We start from the raw sequence: 24,152 nt of genomic DNA on the forward strand, positions 1-24,152 counted from the left end.
CGTTCTTCTGTGACGTCGTGGGAACAGAAATATCTCATCATGAGCACCTGCTGCTGGTTTTCAATGTGGGAAATCACAGCCTTCATCCTCCTCCTCTTCCTCTTCCTCTTCCTCCTTCATCCTGTCACGTTTTATAAGAAACACCAACGAGGGCAGGAAGCCACGGCTGAGATGAGCCACCTGTTCCTCTCTGAGGAAACAAAGGGCGCTACAGCTAAGCTAGTCGGCTATTAGCTTTGATGAAGCGTTGACGAGTCACTCCACACTTTATAACAGGAATTTAATATCAGGAAAGTGTTAAATTATTATAACAAACCACGGCCCGAACGCGAAGCGTGCGTTTGTGCTGCAGTTCCTGCTCGTAACAGTGGGCGGAGCTACAGGGAACGAAGCAGGAAACATTAAAAACTAGAGACGTCCTGATTGGATTCACAAAGTTTCTGACAGTGGTGATCGGCAAAATCAATAAAAAAAAATAACAATAATATTTATAATAATAATAATAATAATAACTTGAATATTTGCATTTCCTGAAGAAAATGCAAGTGAGGATGCAGGTGCTGGTCCACATCATTCAACACTGCATTAGCAATAGCCTAGCATTGGCATATGCATTAGCATTAGCATTGGCATTAGCTAGTCACTATCCGAGACCAGAATGCACCGAGACCAGGACAAGACCAAGACCATAAACATTTTTTTTTTTCAATTTAAAAAAAATCTATAAATAAATAAAATTATGACAAGGTTCAACAGTTAAATAACATTCTCTCTTTAATTTTAGTTTATTTTAAATACATTTGATGGACAAAAAAGGTGCCTGCAAAAAATTAACTAAAATATTAAAACTACTACTGATAAATTCACAATTATTCTACATATTTGAAAACAATATTTTTATTTTTATGTCAGCTGAATGTACAGCAAGTGTTTAAAAGTATTTCTGCCAAGAAATAATGATTCTTGATTCTGATTCTTTCAGTTCTACAGGTCAACAGGTCACAGATTTCACAAGATTATTTTTTAGTTTGAAAAAGCCTTTAAACAGGTTATTTTATTAATTCACTTAGTTGATATAGTTTAATTTGGTTACTGTAATATAACTAGGATATTCAATTAACAAAGGTTTCTAACTGTAACTGTAAAAGTGAAACTTTCTGAAATAAAACTACAAACTAGTTGTCATCAGTTTAAAAACATAGATCTACAGGTAGATGTGAAACTAAATAAAACAAACCCTGGAACAGTCATGTGACAAATCAATCAATAGTTATTGTTGAGAAACATTATTATTATTCTGGATACAGTGGAAACAGAAACTATAAAAAATAATTATATTGTGAACCTGTTTATATTGTGGGGAACATATTATATACATAAATGTAATTGGAGTCTAAAGACACAAAACACCACTTTATGAATAAAATAGACTAATATTAGACGTCTTTACAGTTATTTGAGTCATTCTGCGCATGTGCAACTTGTGGTGATGACACGTTGGTGACGACATAAACCAAGATGGCGGCGGCCCGGACTACAGCTGATATTATGTAATAAAGCCTTAAAAGACATGAATATAATGAAAAGAGTGGATGGACAGAGACATAAACATGTAGACTTTCACACAGACACACACAGACTATTAAACACACACAGACTTATTAAACACACACACAGACTTATTAAACACACACAGACTTATTAAACACACACACAGACTTATTAAACACACACGGACTTATTAAACACACACAGACTTATTAAACACACACAGACTTATTAAACACACACAGACTTATTAAACACACACACAGACTTATTAAACACACACAGACTTATTAAACACACACAGACTTATTAAACACACACAGACTTATTAAACACACACACAGACTTATTAAACACACACAGACTTATTAAACACACACACAGACTTATTAAACACACACACAGACTTATTAAACACACACAGACTTATTAAACACACACAGACTTATTAAACACACACAGACTTATTAAACACACACAGACTTATTAAACACACACAGACTTATTAAACACACACAGACTTATTAAACACACAGACTTATTAAACACACACAGACTTATTAAACACACACAGACTTATTAAACACACACAGACTTATTAAACACACAGACTTATTAAACACACACAGACTTATTAAACACACACAGACTTATTAAACACACACACAGACTTATTAAACACACACAAACTTATTAAACACACACGGACTTATTAAACACACACAGACTTATAAACACACACACAGACTTATTAAACACACACAAACACACACAGACTTATTAACCACACACAGACTTATTAAACACACAGACTTATTAAACACACACAGACTTATTAAACACACACAGACTTATTAAACACACAGACTTATTAAACACACACAGACTTATTAAACACACACGGACTTATTAAACACACACAGACTTATTAAACACACACACAGACTTATTAAACACACACAAACTTATTAAACACACACAGACTTATTAAACACACACAGACTTATTAAACACACACGGACTTATTAAACACACACAGACTTATTAAACACACACAGACTTATTAAACACACACGGACTTATTAAACACACACACACTTATTAAACACACACAGACTTATTAAACACACACACAGACTTATTAAACACACACAAACTTATTAAACACACACACAGACTTATTAAACACACACAGACTTATTAAACACACACAGACTTATTAAACACACACAGACTTATTAAACACACACAGACTTATTAAACACACAGACTTATTAAACACACACAGACTTATTAAACACACAGACTTATTAAACACACACAAACTTATTAAACACACACACAGACTTATTAAACACACACAGACTTATTAAACACACACAGACTTATTAAACACACACAGACTTATTAAACACACACGGACTTATTAAACACACACAGACTTATTAAACACACACAAACTTATTAAACACACACACAGACTTATTAAACACACACAGACTTATTAAACACACAGACTTATTAAACACACACAGACTTATTAAACACACAGACTTATTAAACACACACAAACTTATTAAACACACACACAGACTTATTAAACACACACAGACTTATTAAACACACACAGACTTATTAAACACACACAGACTTATTAAACACACACAGACTTATTAAACACACACAGACTTATTAAACACACACGGACTTATTAAACACACACAGACTTATTAAACACACACAGACTCATTAAACACACACGGACCTCAGTAAACGGAACAGGCTTCACCGCTCGGCTGGCACTAGGACCCAGAAGCAGAGTAAGTGCGTCACCTATCCATCCTTCACAGGCTGTAATATCACCAGTTTATAATTTTACCAGTTATTAGAGCTACTGTCTTTACCAGGGAGATAATATTTATTACTGGTGATTGTTTTCAGGAGTTTTACTGGGATTTTTACCGGTGATTAGTTCATATCTCCTTCTGCTCCGCGGTCCAAACTGAGACCGTAACCACACACACACACACACACACACATACACACACACACACACACACACACACACACACACACACACACGGGGTGGATTAAATAATGAATAAAAGATTGTTTTATCCCGTTCTTCTCCGTGTTATTATCACATTATAAAAAAGTTAAAAATAGCACTAATTAGTGTTGGTCTCTAACGGTTTTGAGAGAAAATCCCGAGTCCGAGACGAAACCGAGTCAAAATGCTACCACAACACTAGCATTACCATTAACCTAGCATTGACATTAGCATTTGTGTTAGCATTAACATTAACATTAGCCTAGCATTTGCATTAATCTAGCATTGGCATTAGCATTAAAGTTGACATTAGAGTTTGCATTAGTGTTAACATTTGCTAGCATTAGCATTGACCTAGCATTGACATTAGCATTTGCGTTAGCATTAACATTAGCCTATCACTTGCATTAATCTAGCATTGGCATTAGCATTAAAGTTGACATTAGAGTTTGCATTAGTGTTAACATTTGCTAGCATTAGCATTGACCTAGCATTAATATTAGCATTCGTAATAACAATGTAATATAATAGAATATAAAACAAAATAACAGAACAGAACATCACATAATATAATAAAATATGAAATAAAATAAAATAACAGAATAAAACATCATATAATGTAATATAATGTAATAGTTTGTGGATCCGACCCCCAGCAGTCCTTTAAGGAGATCATCCATCTACCTGTGTGTGTGTGTGTGTGTGTCTATCGTACCATACCACGCAGTGGTCACCATGGTAATGCAGCACACACTTTTGTTTTTTGATAAAATGATTTCCTGCTTCTGGTTTTAAACCATGACTCAACACAGACTGATGTGAGGCTCTGATTGGTCCATTCTTCACTTTTTCTTTTTCCACTGGTGAACTGGCTCAGTGGTTACCATGGTGATGCGTCTTAATTCACTGCCATTATTACTGGTATTATTACAGTCATTGGACTTCATGTGCTTTGTTTATAAGGACAGGAACAGATCTATTCTATATACGTCTGTAACAAAAGACAGGAACAGATCTATTCTATATACGTCTGTAACAAAAGACAGGAACAGATCTATTCTATATACATATGTCTGTAACAAAAGGACAGGAACAGATCTATTCTATATACGTCTGTAACCAATGACAGGAACAGATCTATTCTATATACGTCTGTAACAAAAGGACAGGAACAGATCTATTCTATATACGTCTGTAACCAATGACAGGAACAGATCTATTCTATATACGTCTGTAACAAAAGACAGGAACAGATCTATTCTATATACATATGTAACCAATGACAGGAACAGATCTATTCTATATACGTCTGTAACCAATGACAGGAACAGATCTATTCTATATACATATGTCTGTAACAAAGAACAGGAACAGATCTATTCTATATACGTCTGTAACCAATGACAGGAACAGATCTATTCATTATACATCTGTGATGAAGTTTGAGCTGCTTTTAGTTTGTAGATGAATGTAAATAGATCTACTTTCATCTTTTTAAGAAGCTTTCAATGTTTTTCCCGTGGTACAGCTGAACGGTCTCTGTCTCTGTGGGAGGAATATGGAGCCTTAGAGCGAGGTCACACCTCTGCTAATGAAGCTTGATGGTTACCGCGGCAACTAGGCCGGAGGAAATGGTGACAGTAGTTCAGACACACACACACACACACACGCACACACTCGTAGCATCTTCTGTGGCAAAGTAACTCCTGAACTTCCTCGATGAATGTTGAATGTGTGTGTGTGTGTGTGTGTGTGTGTGTGTGTGTGTGTGTGTGTGTGTGTGTGTGTGTGTGTGTGTGTGTGTGTGTGTGTGTATGTGTGTGTGTGTGTGTGTGTGTGTGTGTGTGTGTGTGTGTGTGTGTGTGTGTGTGTGTGTGTGTGTGTGTGTGTGTGTGTGTGTGTGTGTGTGTGTGTGTGTGTGTGCGTGTACTCTTACCTGAGCACAGCTTTGATCTTCTCCACTTTAAATAGATCCTGTGGGTCAAACAGAAAAAGAAACACAACGTAAACACACTTCACCCTTTAATCAACAATATTAATCATTGACGCACACAATCATATCAGCCACAGACGGAAGATTATTAGGTTTTATTTATCAATTTAATTTATCGGCCCGAGAAGACTCAAAAATTACACAAAATGACTCCAAAAACACCCAATATGACAACAAATATACACAAAAAAGCCACAAAAACACAACACAAATATAAAAATGACCATGAAAATACATAAAATGACAACAAATTTACAAAAATTACCCAAACAACAGAATTCCATCACAAACGTACACAAACAAGACACAAACTGACCACAAAAACACACAAAACGAACTATAAAAAACACATACGATAATAAAAAAAACTAAAATAGCCCAAAAACATACAAAACAACAACAAAATTACATTAAAAAAAACACTAAAGACACAAACTGATTCCAAAAACAGACAATATGACAACAAATATACACAGAAAATGTCACAAACACACAACACAAATATAAAAACTACCACAAAAATACACAAAATGACAACAAATATGCACAAAATGTATTTCATCAGAAAATGTGTATTTTGTGTATTTCTGTTGTCATTAATTGTATTTCTGTCGTCATTGTTGTCACACAAAATGAGACTTAAGGGCCTCATGTGGCCCCCGGACCACCAGTTGATCATTTCTGGCCTGAAGCCTTTCAGTGGTTGTTACACTGGCACGCGTGCACGTGTGCGGGTGTGCACGTGTGTGGGTGTGTCTCAATAATTCAGCCTGTGCTCAACGCGGCGCTCTCAGGTTCCTTTACAGCTCTCAGGTGATCACACACACACACACACACACGCACACACACAGACACACACACACACACCACACACACACACACACACACACACACACACACACACACACAGACACACACACACATTATGTAACTGCAGGCTGGGCGTGTGCTGATAAGCAGCGTTTCTCTGCTCTGAGACACTGATGTTTATCATGTTCACACTTTATTACAGCCATGATGAAAGAAACAAGCGCTGCAGAGGATTGTGGGAAATGTAGTGAGATCAGTTTACTTTATAACGCCCCAAGTAAATAAAAAAATCGACTGTGAGAAAAAGCAGTAAAAACACACAAAATCACCCTAAAAATACAAAACGACTCCAAAATGTGTGAAACAAGTAAACTAAACAAAACAACACAAAAAAAGGTATAAAATGAGAAACAAAAATACATAAAACGACAATGACAACACACAAATGTACTGAAAAATATACAAAATTACCCAAAACAGAGGAAACGATAATAAAAATACACAAAACGACAAGATATCGAGAACACACGCATACACAAAAAGATTCAGAGTACATAACAAACAACAACACAAACAAGCCAGATACACACAATGATGATAAAATACAAAAAAATATATGACATGACACAAATCAAAAAAAAAAAATACATAAAATGAGAAAAAGAAAATACATAAAATGACTTCAAAACTAAATACACAACAGAAAACCAGAATAATAAACATTACAAAATTCAACTGCAAAATGAAACAAAAACACAAATGACAGATAAATACACAAAATTACCCCAAACAACACAAAGTAATTCCCAAAACTGAGAAAACGATAACAAAAATGATATCAGCAAAAAAAAACAAACAATCCAGACATTTAGGGGGTAAGCTACGATTCTAGATGACCTCTTATCGCGCTAACTTCTGGGATTTAATCAGTGTGTGCTGGACTACAAAGCTTACTAGAGCCTAATCACTATGGCAACTAATGCTGAACAGCTAACCTGGTCATGACCAGAGGTTTATTCCATAAAACAGGTTATGTTCAAACTCTGAGTATCTCATTCATAAACGTGAGGTATGTTCTTCTCTGAGTATGTTACCATGGCAACATTGTCCGTGAACTAAACCTGGTCACTGACAGGTTTAATCAAAGAAACCTTGGGTTTCTACCTGGCTCCGCCCACCTGAACACCGTTTCTGAACATTTTAATAAACTTTAACACTTTTCTCTGACACACATTAGTAACATCACACACCACAGACGTGTTCACATCATTACTAATGTTGTGTTGATTTACTTTCTTTTTTGTGATAACAGTAGTTTTCTTTATAACATTGTAGATGTAGATCATTAAGTTATAGACACTGACACTACATTAAAACATCTACTGACGTCTGTAGTGAAGTTCACTGAATACAAACCTGTAGATAATATAAAGGAGGAGATGATCATTTAAATTAATACACTTTTAAGGCTTGATTGTTGTTTATATTGTTATACAGTTTGATCTACAGATGATACAACTTTGAAAGTATGATGGCGCAGTGAATTATGACACCACTTTCGGTAGCCATGGGTCGCGGGTTCGCGTTCCGCTTCATTGAGATGACTCTGGTGACAATATTACATTAAAAATCAATATAAATGATATGATATGAAGCGGCAGTCACTGTGTTTATATCCAGTGTAACAGGAGGGTTCTCTATGTAGACATCCTATGCTGCTGACACGTCTCCTCAGACACATTTTATTTATATTATTCACCGCTCGTCACGTCACTGAAAATATAAAGTGATGAAGTGACCAAAAAGTGACTAATTACGGGTGATTTAAGCCACTATAGTCACTGAAGGTGTGTTCAGTGTGTTTAGAACATGATCATATTCCTCAAGCACCAGCTTATTTCACCATCAGGGTGAATAAATCACTCTCTTCCGGGTGGTTACCATGGTAGTTCGTGTAACCGTCGATCCATTGATGATGGCTGTTTATTGTGTGCGTACACGTAAATAACTTAAGGTTTACGTTCTCAGGGTTGATTGACCCACTTCATCCCAGCTGTAATGGAATCAGATACCCAGAGTTTCCCATCGTGGGGTATGTTGACCCAGAGTTTATGGATAGACTCAGAGTTTGTTAAACCTCCTTTATGGAACACACCTCAGCTCCTGTCTGACAGGGAATGTTTGGTTAGTTGAAGCCAGCTAACGGAGATTAATCTAATCTAGATTCATAACATAGACCCTAAAAGGCTCGGAAAACATAACAAATAACATCTCAACCAAGCCAGATAATCACAATGAAAAGAAAATACAAAACGTCAACGACTCAAAATAACAACAAAAATACACAAGATGAAAATAAAAAATACACAAAAAACTCGAAAATGTGCAAAACCACAAACAAAAATACAGAAAGCGAGCATGAAAAATACACAAAATGACTAGAAAATACACATAATTTCCCCAACAACCAAAAACAACAAACAAAGAAAAGAAAGTCAGATGGAAATGCAAAGGGAGGGGCTAATATTCTGTTCACTTATTATTGGAGGAGCCTGAGACGAGGAGATGAAGAGCCACATGTGGCTCTCGAGCCGCAGGTTTAAATGTTGTTTCCTCTCAAACGAGTCGCGATTATGAAATCAATTAATGTCAAGAATCCCCTCATGCACGCTCTGCACACGCCTACGCTGACAGAGTGTGTGTGTGTGTGTGTGGACGCTCCCACGCTGTACGCCACGACCGCCATCTGAGGTGGCAGCAGCACAGATGGTACGTAGGTTGAACTCAATAAATGCAACAAAAAATACAAAATGACACAAAAACACACACAGTTACATTAAATAATCACCAAAATTCCCAGAGGGGAAATTAATCATATTATTTTTCTGTAATATATTCAAGGTTCCTCATCTCTCACCTGGAAAGACACAGTTTGACACACAAAACAATACAAATGGACATAAAATGACACAAAAGACGATAGCAAAATAACCAAAATAGAACAACAATCTAAACATAAACCCAGAAACATGGGCACAAAATCACACTAAAATGACACACAAAACACAAAAAAGACATGAAGTGATAAGAATTGTTTTTGGTTTTTTTTAAAAACAGAAACATAAATACACAACACAAAACAACAAAGACAAAATTACACAAAAAACACTAAAAAATTATATAAAAAACAATGAGCTACACAAAAAAGACACAAAACAACAAGAAAAAGACAAGAATAACTACAAAAATGACATCATAAATACACAAAATAACTAAAAACTGATCATGAAAACAATGACCAAAAAGTGAACAAAAAACAAAGAAAATCACAACAAATATTCACAGAAAACATCAAAAAACAACAATAAAATACACAAATAACACAAAAAAGGCACAATGCAGCGAGGAAAAAAATACAAAAATTGGTACAAAATCAATAACATAACTACAAAAACACACAGAAAATGACAACAAAGGCAAAATTACACAGAAAACCAGCAAAAAATCAATCAAACATACAGAAGTATACAAAAGAGACACAAAGAAACAAGAAAAATTAAAGAATAACTGCAAAAATGACATCATATATACACCAAAAAACTAAAGGCAAAAATGACAACAAAGACCAAAAAAACAAAGTGACCCCAAAAACTATGAAAATCACAGCAAATATTTATAGAAAAACAACAATAAAAAAATGGCACAATGCAAACAGGCTACAAAAAAGAGAGAAAACAACAAAACTACAAAAACACACAAAGCAACAAAGGCAAAATTACACAGAAACACTAGAAATAACTACACCTAAAAACACCAAAAAGGAGTTTTACAAAAGGCACAAAGCAACAAGGATATAACAACAAAAATGACATCATAAATACACTAAATGACAACAAAGACCAAAAAAGCAAATATCAAAGAGTGACCCCAAAAAAACTAAGAAAATCACAGAAAACATAAAAAAACAACAATAAAAAATACACAAATAACACATAAAGGCCTAATGCCCAAACTACAAATATCAGAATAAAGCCAACAGTGCTAAGCTAAGCTAAACTCATTGTTTTTTAAACTTTCACTTTCAAACGCGCAGCGACAGATCGCCCGTCGCGCCCCCCAGTGAAGGGCCCCGCGATGACGGAAACACGTCATGGAACATTCCCGGAACCAGCCAGCGCGCGCGCACGCGCCCAAACACACACGCACGAGTCACTCCCCAGACTCTGCGAGACACAGCAACAAGTCAGACAAACAAGTGTGTGACAAAAACACACAACAACAACACGCGCACACGCACACCAGTTGTTGTTGTGTCAGGGGAAACACCGCGGGAGCGCGCGCCCAGGTCAACGCTGACGCTCACTTTCACGCACGCGCACAGCAGTGATCCCCAACATTCCTCACTTCGTGCACCCGCGCGCCTCCTCATGTCACGTCATTAATAATTAATTACACGCGCTGTTTGTGCGCGTGTGTTCAGTGCAACACAAACATTCATTCATTAAAGCAGATGTGTCAAACTCAAGGCCCGCGGGCCAAGTTCGGTCCGCCAGAGCATCTAGTCCGACCCACAGGAAGAATTAAAAAGACACCAAAAAACAGGACTTTTAGTAAATGATCATAAGTTGTAAAAAAGTTATAAAATATTATGGAGGTTGCAGTACTGCATTGTTTACAGTAATATTACATTACAATTATTTTCAAAATAAAATTCTCGTAAATCATCAACCAGAATTCTGGCAAATGATGTCGCAAATTCCCAGAAAATGAGTTGTAAAGTCAAGGAATTTTGCTAAAAAACACAACAACATTTATTTAGTCCGACCCACGTATTTTCAAAGTGGCTGATGTTTGAACTAAAATGAGTTTCACACCTGGTTTAAAGGTCCGATGAATCAGCAGCTACTGTAAAGTAAAGTCAGTCATAATGTCGTGAAAACGCATTAGGTGTCTCATAGTTTCCTCCTGTTGGGGATAATGTGTTAGTTTCAGGTGGAAAACCAGAAGCAGTGTCTGCGTAAAGGTGCAAATGTTCCACAAATAGCGCACGGGCCCAGATGGTGTCACGCACAGAATCAACCCGGTTAGGGAATATTGATATTAATATGAATAATAAAGATGATTATTATTACTATTATTCCCGTGTCTGTCCCACACTTCCCACTCCTTCCTTCCTTCTTCGCTGTAAATTCCTCAGGATGTTATTACGCAACCCGCGGGTAATCTGCGTGCACTAGGATGCGTGCCCGGGGTATTCCCCCTATCTCAGCCTCGTCCTCACAGGAATCAGCAGCAGCACAAGAACCGAGTGGAGACACGTACGGAGTCCGTCATGGCGCAGGAATAAAAGAAGAAGAAGAAGAAAAAAGAAGAAGCACCGTCTGTGGTTGAAGAGAAACCGCTGTGTTTTTACCTTCCGGTGGCGCGTCTCCGTGTCCGCGGCGAGAAATGTCAACAAGGTCCGCTGACAGCAGCTCCAGTAGCTCCAGGCTCCGCTCCGCGGGGTAGAGGTCCAACAGCAGCCCGGCTCGGAGGCGTGTGAGGCGGGCAGAGCGGCGGGAAACGTCGCGGCCCCGCGGAGGAAAAGTTGTGCGTAAAAACGGAAGGAATGAGGAATCCTTTCAGAGCGGATCTACTGCGTCCGCTGCTGCCAGACTGACTGTGTGTGTGTGAGTGTGTGTCGGAGTGAGATCAGGAGACACACACACACACACACGCACACACACACACACGCTCGTACGCACGCGGGGGTTATTCCAAGAGCGACTTCCCAGAATAGCAGCAGCACCGGAGAGAGAGAGAGAGAGAGAGAGAGAGGCGGAGTGTGTGTGTGTGTGTACGTGTGTGTGTGTGTGTACGTGTGCGTGCGTGTGACGTTGTCGGATCCCCCAACGTGCAACAACCAGGGCAGAAGGAGGGGGGAGGGGGGAGGAGAGGTGTCCGAGGAGGAGGCTCTGTCTGCCGGCAGAGACAGAGCAGGAAACCCCGGTCAGCTCCGGAGCGACCTGTCACTGTGCGCGTGCGTGTGTGCGCGCGTGCGTGAGAGAGAAAATAAACAGTTTGCATGATGATGAATATGATTCTTTTCCTCCCCCTAAAACACATTGGAACTGTTACATTAATTTATAGAATAAAATATAGGACATATAATAACAATAATAATAATAATTTCATCAGAGGAAAATGTCTTAATTCCATCTTATTTTTTGTGTAATTTGTCTCTTATTTTTTGTATTTTTTCAAGTTGCACATGCTGAAATAAACAGCACATTTTTGCAACTATTTAAAAAAACGTATGTTAAAAATATAATCTAAACGTTAAATCTAAAGATTGAATGTTTAATCTAAATCTAAATGTTTAATTTAATTCTAAATGTTAAATCTAAATTTAAATGTTAAATGAGCTTTGTTTTTTGGTACTTCTGGTGAATTTGTATGTTAGCTGAATATCTAGTTTCACCTGAGACATTTAGATTTAATATTTGCATTTAAATGCAACTATTAGATTTAACATTTCAATTCAACATTTAGATTTAATATTTAGATTTAACATTTAGATTTAGATTAGACATTTAGATTAATTTAACATTTACATGTTGTATTTAGATTTCGGTTAACATTTACATTTAACAATGACATTGTATTTTTAAGAGAAAAAAATTTCAAACATTTCACAAATATTGCTGTAAATCTGGTCAAAAAAAATCACATAAGTTTTTTTAAATATGGTTTGTTGCCAAATGTTGCAATATGGTTTGTTTATTTTAGCATGCACAACTTAACAATCTGTGAGCCATAGATCAGAAATTTAAAAAAGTGTACGTAGATATATCTACATTTTCTATAATAATAATAATAATAATAATTTAATCAGAGGAAAATGTGATAATAATTCATCCTTTTTTGTGTTTTTCTTGACTGTCTTGTTTATTTTTGGCTGAATTTCATCTCTGTTTATCTGATCTCACTAACATCTCATGTATCCCATGTAATCTGTTTAATCTGATCTGATTAAATCTCACTGTGTTGCGGCGATCATCCAATCTGACTCATGTGATATGATTTAACTCACCTGGTTATCTCATTATATCAGATTTATACCCATAACATCTTGATTTCTCATCTCGTCATTAGGTGAAGAAGATACATGCTTTTATTTTGAAATCTGTGTTTATTGAACTCAGATTTATCCTTTTCTCATTGAAGAGCTTTGTCTTTTCTGGTAACGAGTGTGTGTGCGTGTGTGCATGTCTGTGTGTGTGTATGTGTGTGCATGTCTGTGTGTGTGTGTGGGTGCGGATGTCTGTGTGTGTGTGTGTGCATGTCTGTGTGTGTGTGTGTGTGTGTGTGTGCATGTCTGTGTGTGTGTGTGTGTGTGTGTGCATGTCTGTGTGTGTGTGTGTGTGTGTGTGTGTGTGTGTGTGCATGTCTGTGTGTGTGTGTGTGCATGTCTGTGTGTGTGTGCATGTGTGTGTGTGTGTGTGTGCATGTCTGTGTGTGTGTGTGTGTGCATGTCTGTGTGTGTGTGTGTGCATGTCTGTGTGTGTGTGTGCATGTCTGTGTGTGTGTGTGTGTGCATGTCTGTGTGTGTGTGTGTGTGCATGTCTGTGTGTGTGTGTGTGTGTGTGTGCGTGCGCTAAGTGGATTAATGTCCACCATCAACCAGCGAGATGCACATCAGGATGTGACCTCATCAGCGGTGACCCCAGAGTCCCCATGGCGACACCACGGCAACAAAAGCTCCATGGCAACCAGGAAGGATGCTGCAGCCTTTCACCGAGCAATTTACATCTACTCTTCATATGAAAGCAAGGATGGATGAATGGATGATGGATGGATGGATGGATGATGGATGGATGGATAGATGGATGGATGGATGGATGGATGGATGATGGATGGATGGATGATGGATGATGGATGATGGATGGATGGATGGATGGATGGATGATGGATGGATGGATGAAGTGATAAATTAGTTACTGAAGTCATTTTCTGTGTTTTTCTTCTGTTCTTGTGCATTTTTGTTTTTGATCTGTTTGTTTTTGGAGTCATTTTGTGAATTATTGTTCTTGTTTTTTGTGTCTATGTTGACATTTTGTGTATTATTGCAATATTTAGTGTATTGTCATTTTTGTGCTGGTTTTTATGTTTTTTTTGTCTTGTCTTTTTTAGTAACTATTTGCATTTCTGGTGGTTTTTGGTGTAATGGTCAGTGTTGGGAACGTGACTTTAAAAAAGTAATTAGTTATAGTTACTCACTACTTCTTCAAAAAAGTAACTGCGTTAGTAACTAAATTACTCTATAATAAAAGTAACTCATTACCTTAGAAAGTAACTATTTGCGTTACTATTAAAAAAAAAAGAAAAAGTTGCTCCATGTCAAAAAATTCACATTTTTTTAGTTGCGTGTATCGTGAGGTGCTTCATTAATTTTGCGTTGCTTACAACAGATGTGGACAAAGTCTTCACTCCTGGATATAATGAACACTTCACATACACGTTCTTGCCTTTGGCCATAATTAATATAAAGTAGTGTTTGTATCGTAAATAACTATGATATTAATTATAACCCCTCTCAACTGGATCTGCTTGTCGATAGCTCTGCTAGTCTACTAAAATCCACCTTGGACTCAATTGCCCCATTGAGGGAAAAAACTATTAAACGTCAGAGGAAAGCTCCGTGGTTTAGCTCTGAAACTCACACACTCAAACAAACAACCCGTAAATTAGAGAGAATGTGGCGCTCCAATAAAACAGAGGAGTCACGAATACTCTGGCAAGAAAGCCATAGTAAATACATGACAGCCTTACGACATAGTCGATCTACATACTACTCCTCACTAATTGAAGAAAATAAAAATAATCCGAGGTACCTTTTCAGCACTGTAGCCAGGCTAACACAAAGTCAGAGCTCTATTGAGCCCATGATTCCTCTAGCCCTCAGCTGTGAGGACTTTATGACATTTTTTAACCATAAAATTCATAAGATTAGAGATAAAATTAGCCACTCCCTGCCTTCACCTGGGCCTGCTGTACCATTAAATGTAAATAGGCCTAACCTAAACTGTTTCACACATATAGGACTTCAGGAACTTAACTCTATTATTTCATCCTCCAAACCATCGACCTGCCTTTCAGATCCGATCCCAACTAAGCTGTTTAAAGAAGTTGTTCCCCTAGTCTGCCCATCTTTGTTGGAGACAATAAATATATCCCTATCAATAGGCTACGTGCCACAGTCCTTTAAAGTAGCTGTAATCAAACCCCTTCTCAAAAAACCTACTCTTGATTCCAGCACTTTAGCAAACTACAGGCCTATATCTAATCTTCCTTTTATTTCAAAGATTCTTGAGAAAGTTGTGGCGGCTCAGCTCTGTGAATTTCTTCAAAACAACAGCCTGTTCGAGGACTTCCAGTCAGGTTTTAGAGCTCAACACAGCACAGAGACTGCTTTAGTTAAAGTAACTAATGATCTACTCTGGGCTTCAGATGAAGGACGACTCTCAGTGCTGGTTTTATTAGATCTTAGTGCAGCTTTTGACACTATAGATCACTATATTCTACTAGAGAGATTAGAGAAATTACTTGGAATCACAGGGACTGCCCTAAACTGGTTTAAGTCCTACCTATCTGATAGGTACCAGTTTGTACACGTGAATAATAAGTCTTCTGTGTACACTAAAGTAAGCTACGGGGTTCCTCAGGGCTCTGTGCTAGGTCCAATCCTCTTCTGTATCTATATGATCCCCCTTGGTAATGTTATGAGAAAATACTCTGTTAACTTCCACTGCTATGCTGATGATACCCAACTGTATGTATCAATGAAGCCAGGTGAGACAAATCAGCTATCTAAACTTGAGGCCTGTCTAAAGGACATTAGGGCCTGGATGGACCAAAATTTTCTTCTTCTCAACTCAGACAAGACTGAGGTCATTGTACTGGGCCCACGACACCTTAGAGAAACCTATGCTAGCCTAACTGCCCTAGATGGCATTACTCTGGCACAAAGCACAACTGTTAGAAACCTTGGGGTTCTATTTGATCAGGACTTATCCTTCAACTCTCACATAAAACAAACTTCAAGAACTGCCTTCTTTCATCTCCGTAACATTGCTAAAATCAGATCTATCCTGTCTCAGGGCGACGCCGAAAAACTAGTCCATGCTTTTGTTACCTCTAGACTGGATTATTGTAATTCTCTTTTAGCAGGCTGCCCGAGCAAGTCGCTTAAGACACTTCAGCTGGTTCAAAATCCTGCAGCACGTGTACTGACTAAAACTAGGAGAAGAGATCACATTACTCCTGTATTAGCCTCTCTGCATTGGCTTCCCATAAAATATAGAATAGAATTCAAGATTCTTCTTCTCACTTATAAAGCCCTAATTGGACAGGCACCAGTCTATCTCAAGGAGCTTGTAGTGCCATACAATCCCCCCAGAACACTACGCTCTCAAAATGCTGGACTACTCGTTGTTCCATTCGTCTCTAAAAGTAGTATAGGAGGAAGAGCTTTCAGTTATCAGGCCCCACTTCTCTGGAACCATCTACCAACCACGGTTCGGGGGGCAGACACCCTCTCTACCTTTAAGGTTAGGCTCAAAACATTCCTCTTTGATAAAGCTTTTAGTTAGGAACCAGCTCATAGCTCATAGTTAAGATGCAATAGGCATAGACTGCCGGGGGGGGGGGGGGGGGGGGGGGGTCTGGCATGCTCGGTTGGAGAGAGGTTGGAGAGGGCGTTAAGAGAGAGGTCATTTAGGTTAGAGAGGGACCGGAGAGGGTCCCATTCCTCTCTCTAACACTCCCTCTATGTCTGCTTCTTCCCTTGTGTGTTTGCTCCTGTACTCCTTCAGGCTTTTGTCTTGCAGGTCCGTGGGATCCTCAGTGTGGAGTTACAGAGTCTCAGTGTGTGTGTGTGTGTGTCGCGGGTGCTGGCATGTCTCCTTAGCCAATCATAATCGCTCACCTTGTTTTTAACCCACCTCCTCACAACAGCTGATTCAGAAGCCGGGGATGCTTTCGGATAACATTTTATTTAATCAATGCATGTAACGCACCGCATTTAACGTTCAGTAACGATAACGGCGTTGTAACGGCGTAAAAAGTAATTAGTTAGATTACCCCGTTACTGAAAAACAAACGCCGTTACCTAACGCTGTTACTTTAAACGCCGTTATTCCAAACACTGGTAATGGTGTGGTAGCAACTAGTCACTTAGGTTAGCTTAGCACGTAGCAACCAGTCCCATATGTTTGGAATAGCTTAGCATGTAGCAACCAGTCCCACATATATGAGTTAGCTTAGCACATAGCAACCAGTCACGTATGTTTCAGTTAGCTTAGAATGTGGCAACCATCTCTACATGTTTGGGTTAGCTTATTGCGTAGTGACCAGTCCCACATATTTGGGTTAGCTTAGCACATAGCAACTAGTTCCACATGTTTGGGTTAGCTTAGCACGTGGCAACCAGCCCTACATGTTTGGGTTAGCTTAGCGAATAGCGACTAATCCCACATATTTTGGTTAGTTTAGCACTTAGCAACCCATTGTTTGGCTGAGTCATCATAAATCATCTGCTGCTGGTACAGTTACTGTACATAAGCTGTCTGACTTACAGTAAAAGAGTAAGTAGATCTGCGTGTTTTCACATCCTGGCTGATACCTCAGAGCCAACAATAACAACAAATATAGCCGCAAGCGGTGATAAACGGCCCTCGCCTTCGCTGCACCCCCTTTGTTGCGCCGCCTTTGCCGCGCTGCTGTCACCAAATTGCAATGCCTTTGGCAATTTGATGATGCGCTACCTCAAGTTCATACAAAGACATAATAAAACCCGAGGAAAGTGCGTTAAAATAGGACATTTGTCCCTTATAAAACTGTCTTCACTCTGTAGGGGGCGCTAAAACGCCAATGTCTGTTTTTCCACATTGAGCTGGTTTAGGGGCGGGGTTTAACAACTGATTCACATTTGACACAAATTGGAGTTCATATGTGCAAATGGGAGCATTTTCCAAAAATTTAATATTTTGTAATTTTTGCCCAAAATTCACGGCTCCGCCCTGCAAACACCGTAGAATTTATCAAAAATCGATGGATAATCTTCGGTGTCTCACTTCTCTAGATGATCTCCAGCGATTTTGAACCCCGTCAGTGAAACGCTTTAGGAGAAATGCGTTAAAATACAACGTGAGCAAAAATAGCAATTTTCAATTCAAGATTCTGGACTTCCTGTGTATTTTTTGGCATTGTCATATTAATATTTTTTACTTGTCTTGTCATGGTCTACTTCTGTGTCAATTTTCATGATTCTACGATGGATGTATTTTTTTTGGCAATTCCTATCTCGTAATGCATTTTTGGCGTACTGGGGGTCGCAGGCGTGTCAAATTTTTGCATTTTTAAAATTGGAAATAACCAGAAATTAGAGAAGCGTGTGATTGAATTTCGGTTTTTTTAATTTTTGAGTCTCTACATAATGGTTCAGTGTGTGAAAAGTAGGTGAGTTGGTTCTGACACAAAGAAAGAAAGAAAGAAAGAAAGAAAGAAAGAAAGAAAGAAGGGGAATAGGCTCCGCCCCTTCTCTTGTAGTGTCGCCATTGTGAGAGCGAGACGCCCTCCACCAGCTCGTGGCGCTCGGGCCTAATGACAGCTTTAGTCTTAATCAGGAGCTCAAGGAATGAATCAGAGAAGAAGAATTCACTGGTATGTGTCTGACCTGTAGGAGTGTATCATCACATACACACTGATACTGTACCTGACTCCACTTCTAGAAACCAGGGGTTCTCAACCTGTTCAGCCCACGACCCCCAAAATAAAGGTCCCATAGAGCAGGGACCCTCCAAAATAAAGGTCCCATAGAGCAGGGACCCCCACTATAGCTGAAGGTGGTTGAACACAGACATGAACATTGAAGAACAGTCATGTGGAGACAGGACCATCTATAAGGGGGAATAAAGGAGAGATTTTTGGGGTCCATCCATAAAGTCAGTAAAATGATGGTCCATTGTTCTATGAATCTGTGATAACCACATTTATTTATTCATCTGAATAATATCCACTGTTATCCAGGAACGTTTATTATTATTATTATAATCATCTTAAAGATGGAAATCATGGTTTTAATCACTAATAAAATGAGTTCAAAGTGATCAAAAATGGTGGAAAAGGAGGTGAAATGGGATTTTAAAAACCAGTGTCTCGGTCCTGACCCCAAGGTTGAGAACCCCTGCTTTACAGCGTATACACACAGTACACACAGGCTAGTATTTGTACTCAGGTCATGTGACCAGCTACGTTTCTTCTTTGGATGATTATGATTGGGTGAAAATTAGTTAAAATCCTCTGTGGGTAAATATTGAAGTCCGTTAATAATCCCAGGAAGTGATCGTCATGTGAAGGACCTCCCTAATCCACACACACACACACACACACACACACACACACACACACACACACACACACACACACACACACACACACACACACACACACACACACACACAGAGCCTGGAGCGTTTGTCCCAGAGACAAACTGTATCACTGTGCAAGACAAAGCAGTTCTGTGACAACTGACTGATTACTAATCCTTAGTCATAAACACACACACCTACACACACACACACACACACACACACGCACACACACGCACACAATGAGGTGTGGCTCAAATGTTATGTAAGTGGCAGAGGTTAAAGGTCAAATCATTGACACATTTTGTAAACGTGGCTGTGTTCATACTTTATTTGAAATTTGTTTCTATTTTCATGTCAAGTGTCATTGATCAACACGATTGGTCGCTGTAACTGTGACTCATCATAAACAGAGCTCTACGATTGGTCGCTGTAACTGTGACTCATCATAAACAGAGCTCTACGATTGGTCGCTGTAACTGTGACTCATCATAAACCGCGCTCTACGATTGGTCGCTGTAACTGTGACTCATCATAAACAGAGCTCTACGATTGGTCGCTTTAACTGTGACTCATCATAAACAGAGCTCTACGATTGGTCGCTGTAACTGTGACTCATCATAAACAGAGCTCTACGATTGGTCGCCGTAACTGTGACTCATCATAAACAGAGCTCTACGATTGGTCGCTGTAACTGTGACTCATCATAAACCGCGCTCTACGATTGGTCGCTGTAACTGTGACTCATCATAAACAGAGCTCTACGATTGGTCGCTGTAACTGTGACTCATCATAAACCGCGCTCTACGATTGGTCGCTGTAACTGTGACTCATCATAAACCGCGCTCTACGATTGGTCGCTGTAACTGTGACTCATCATAAACAGAGCTCTACGATTGGTCGCTGTAACTGTGACTCATCATAAACCGCGCTCTACGATTGGTCGCCGTAACTGTGACTCATCATAAACAGAGCTCTACGATTGGTCGCTGTAACTGTGACTCATCATAAACAGAGCTCTACGATTGGTCGCTGTAACTGTGACTCATCATAAACAGAGCTCTACGATTGGTCGCTGTAACTGTGACTCATCATAAACCGCGCTCTACGATTGGTCGCTGTAACTGTGACTCATCATAAACCGCGCTCTACGATTGGTCGCTGTAACTGTGACTCATCATAAACAGAGCTCTACGATTGGTCGCCGTAACTGTGACTCATCATAAACAGAGCTCTACGATTGGTCGCTGTAACTGTGACTCATCATAAACAGAGCTCTACGATTGGTCGCCGTAACTGTGACTCATCATAAACAGAGCTCTACGATTGGTCGCTGTAACTGTGACTCATCATAAACAGAGCTCTACGATTGGTCGCTGTAACTGTGACTCATCATAAACAGAGCTCTACGATTGGTCGCTGTAACTGTGACTCATCATAAACCGCGCTCTACGATTGGTCGCTGTAACTGTGACTCATCATAAACCGCGCTCTACGATTGGTCGCTGTAACTGTGACTCATCATAAACAGAGCTCTACGATTGGTCGCCGTAACTGTGACTCATCATAAACAGAGCTCTACGATTGGTCGCTGTAACTGTGACTCATCATAAACAGAGCTCTACGATTGGTCGCTGTAACTGTGACTCATCATAAACAGAGCTCTACGATTGGTCGCCGTAACTGTGACTCATCATAAACCGAGCTCTACGATTGGTCGCCGTAACTGTGACTCATCATAAACCGCGCTCTACGATTGGTCGCTGTAACTGTGACTCATCATAAACCGCGCTCTACGATTGGTCGCTGTAACTGTGACTCATCATAAACAGAGCTCTACGATTGGTCGCTTTAACTGTGACTCATCATAAACAGAGCTCTACGATTGGTCGCTGTAACTGTGACTCATCATAAACAGAGCTCTACGATTGGTCGCTTTAACTGTGACTCATCATAAACAGAGCTCTACGATTGGTCGCTGTAACTGTGACTCATCATAAACCGCGCTCTACGATTGGTCGCTGTAACTGTGACTCATCATAAACGGGGGGGCGTGACATCCAAAAGTATGTCACAAACACAATATTCAATAAACCACTAAAATATAATTGAACAGATGTATAAAATACGGATATGGAGTCATTAGGTTATTGCAATTTTTTTCAACCTTAGGGTCAGGACCTCATGTGGGGTTGCCTGGAATTAAAATAGGGTCCCCTATAAAGTCTAGTAATTGGTAAAAAAAAAAAAAACCTTGGTAAAAACGAATTAAAAATCTATTTTTACATTTTTTTATTATTGTTTTTCAAATACACATCACACACAATAAACATTAAATAATCCTATCCTATACTTAACCTGTTTCAAATATAACTCTAGTTCAAATAAAATACAGTATATAAATATCTAAGGTGGACCCCTTGTGAAACCTGTCAAATATTCTGTTCTGGTCTGGAAACTCCCGTATTTTACCCTTCTTTCCCGCCATCTTTCTGTATTAGTATTTTCCTGTAAATATCCTGTACTTTAATGTAATAATAATTAAAAGATGTCTTACTAAACTGAACGCTGTCACTAGCCTCGTGAGAACTTCCTCCTGAAATGACCTGAGTGATTAGTGATTAGTGCTGACATCAGCAACAAACCTGTAAACAACTCAGAACAGAGATGATGAATGAAGACGTTCTAGTGATAAAAACTAAGAACTGGTGTAAATATGTTGTAAAATATAACAGAGTTTATCTTCATAAAGACCATCAGGATGTGACACAGTTACACGTTCTGTTAGATTAATAACTGATATTTTAACGTCTACCACAGCAGAAGGAACCACGTAAGTCACCATGAAAAATCATCCAATCACAAGCTCCACAAATATACACTGTTTATAAAGTGTTAAATAATGTAAAGTCTGTAATAAATGTGTCTAATAAGTCATTAGTGAATACCAGAGAACCACATGAGTTTGTATGAGAAATTATAATAAAATATATAATAAAATAAAATGTTAATGTCTAACTTAAAGACAAACAACGTGAAGTTAACAGTAAATATACAACATGTTGACTTGTATATAAACTGTAAATATATTAAATAAACACGTGCTTCATAAACACATTTATGTTTTTATTTAGGCTGTTTTATAATTTAGGAATTAGGGCTGGACGATATATCGAGATTCAAGATGTATCGAGTTTTCTATTTTGGTGATATAGGAAAATATAATATTTCATATATCACAAAACAAAATACTAACTTTAGGAGTCGCTGTTTTTACTTCTCAGAACAACATGTAAAGCTCAGTTAGATGATTAATAAGTGTCACATATTGATCAGCTGTTTATTAATAAATGTCTCTGTGTAACATTTTACATCAGTAAATTTAACCCAGAATTATTTTTCTGGTCAGACTTTATTTGATAAAATGATCTAGATTTATATCATAAATCACCATTTTGATAAAATATATTGAGATATGAGTTTTGGTTCATATCACCAGCCCTAGTAGGAATGTTCACAGTATTTTAATGTTAATAAAGGTCGACCTACCAGATTATAATCACATTATTGTATTTAGTAAATGGATGATAAGTGGGTATTTTAGATTTATTATACATCTATATTAAAATATATTAATATAAGTGATATTGAAGCTTAGTTGGGGGGTGGGACGGCTCATCATAAACAGATTAATAGCAATCATCCTGTAATCCCACAGTATTGGCAGATATAAATGTGCAATACTTTTAAGATTGAATAATCGATACAAAAAGTATCGATACCAAACAGCAGCCAATGAACACTGAGCACTAAACCTGACATTTAGAGATAAACAGCGCCTCCCACTGGTCAGAATATTAAATTAAATTAAATTCAAATGTACTAAATGCAATTTTAATTTTTTGTTTACAATTGTGCATTTTCATTATCTTCATGTGTTATTTTTGTACTCGTCTTGAGTGTTTGAGTGATGTTGTCATTTTGTATATTTTATCATTATTTCTCAGTTGGATTCATTCTGATTTGTGTGTTGTGAGTCATTTTTGTGTATTTTAGTCATAATTTAGTTTTGTTCTTTGGTCCTTTTGTGTATTTTGCTGTAATTTGTCCATTTTCTCTGGTGTTTAAGTTCTTCCTGTTGAACAAAAATATTTATAATAATAATTTCTAATTTTTTTTTTTTTAAAAGTGAAAATAATAATAAACCATCACATTAAGAGCATACTAAAGATATTTGTCAAAAAAATATTAACGGATATCAAATTATGTAAAAACTTATAAGAAAATTTAAAAAGTAGCTTTGTCAATAAATAACAAATGAACTGCACACTGATCAAATAGT

At 38.1% G+C, this 24,152-nt stretch overlaps 1 protein-coding gene across 2 annotated transcripts in view; it reads right to left on the minus strand.

Annotated features, from left to right (window-relative positions):
• hivep2a (HIVEP zinc finger 2a) overlaps positions 1-12,236 on the minus strand; it is a 90,219-nt gene extending 77,983 nt beyond the window's left edge. For both annotated transcript variants that reach the window (XM_028440483.1, XM_028440482.1), the window contains exons 1-2: positions 11,815-12,236; positions 5,535-5,572 (exon numbers count right to left, since the gene is read on the minus strand). The gene's annotated coding sequence lies outside the window, so the exon portion shown is untranslated. The remainder of the gene's footprint in view (positions 1-5,534; positions 5,573-11,814) is intronic.
• Positions 12,237-24,152: the final 11,916 nt, after the last annotated feature.

This window comes from Gouania willdenowi (assembly GCF_900634775.1).
Source record: "Gouania willdenowi chromosome 24 unlocalized genomic scaffold, fGouWil2.1 scaffold_320_arrow_ctg1, whole genome shotgun sequence".
Lineage (NCBI taxonomy): Eukaryota > Metazoa > Chordata > Actinopteri > Blenniiformes > Gobiesocidae > Gouania > Gouania willdenowi.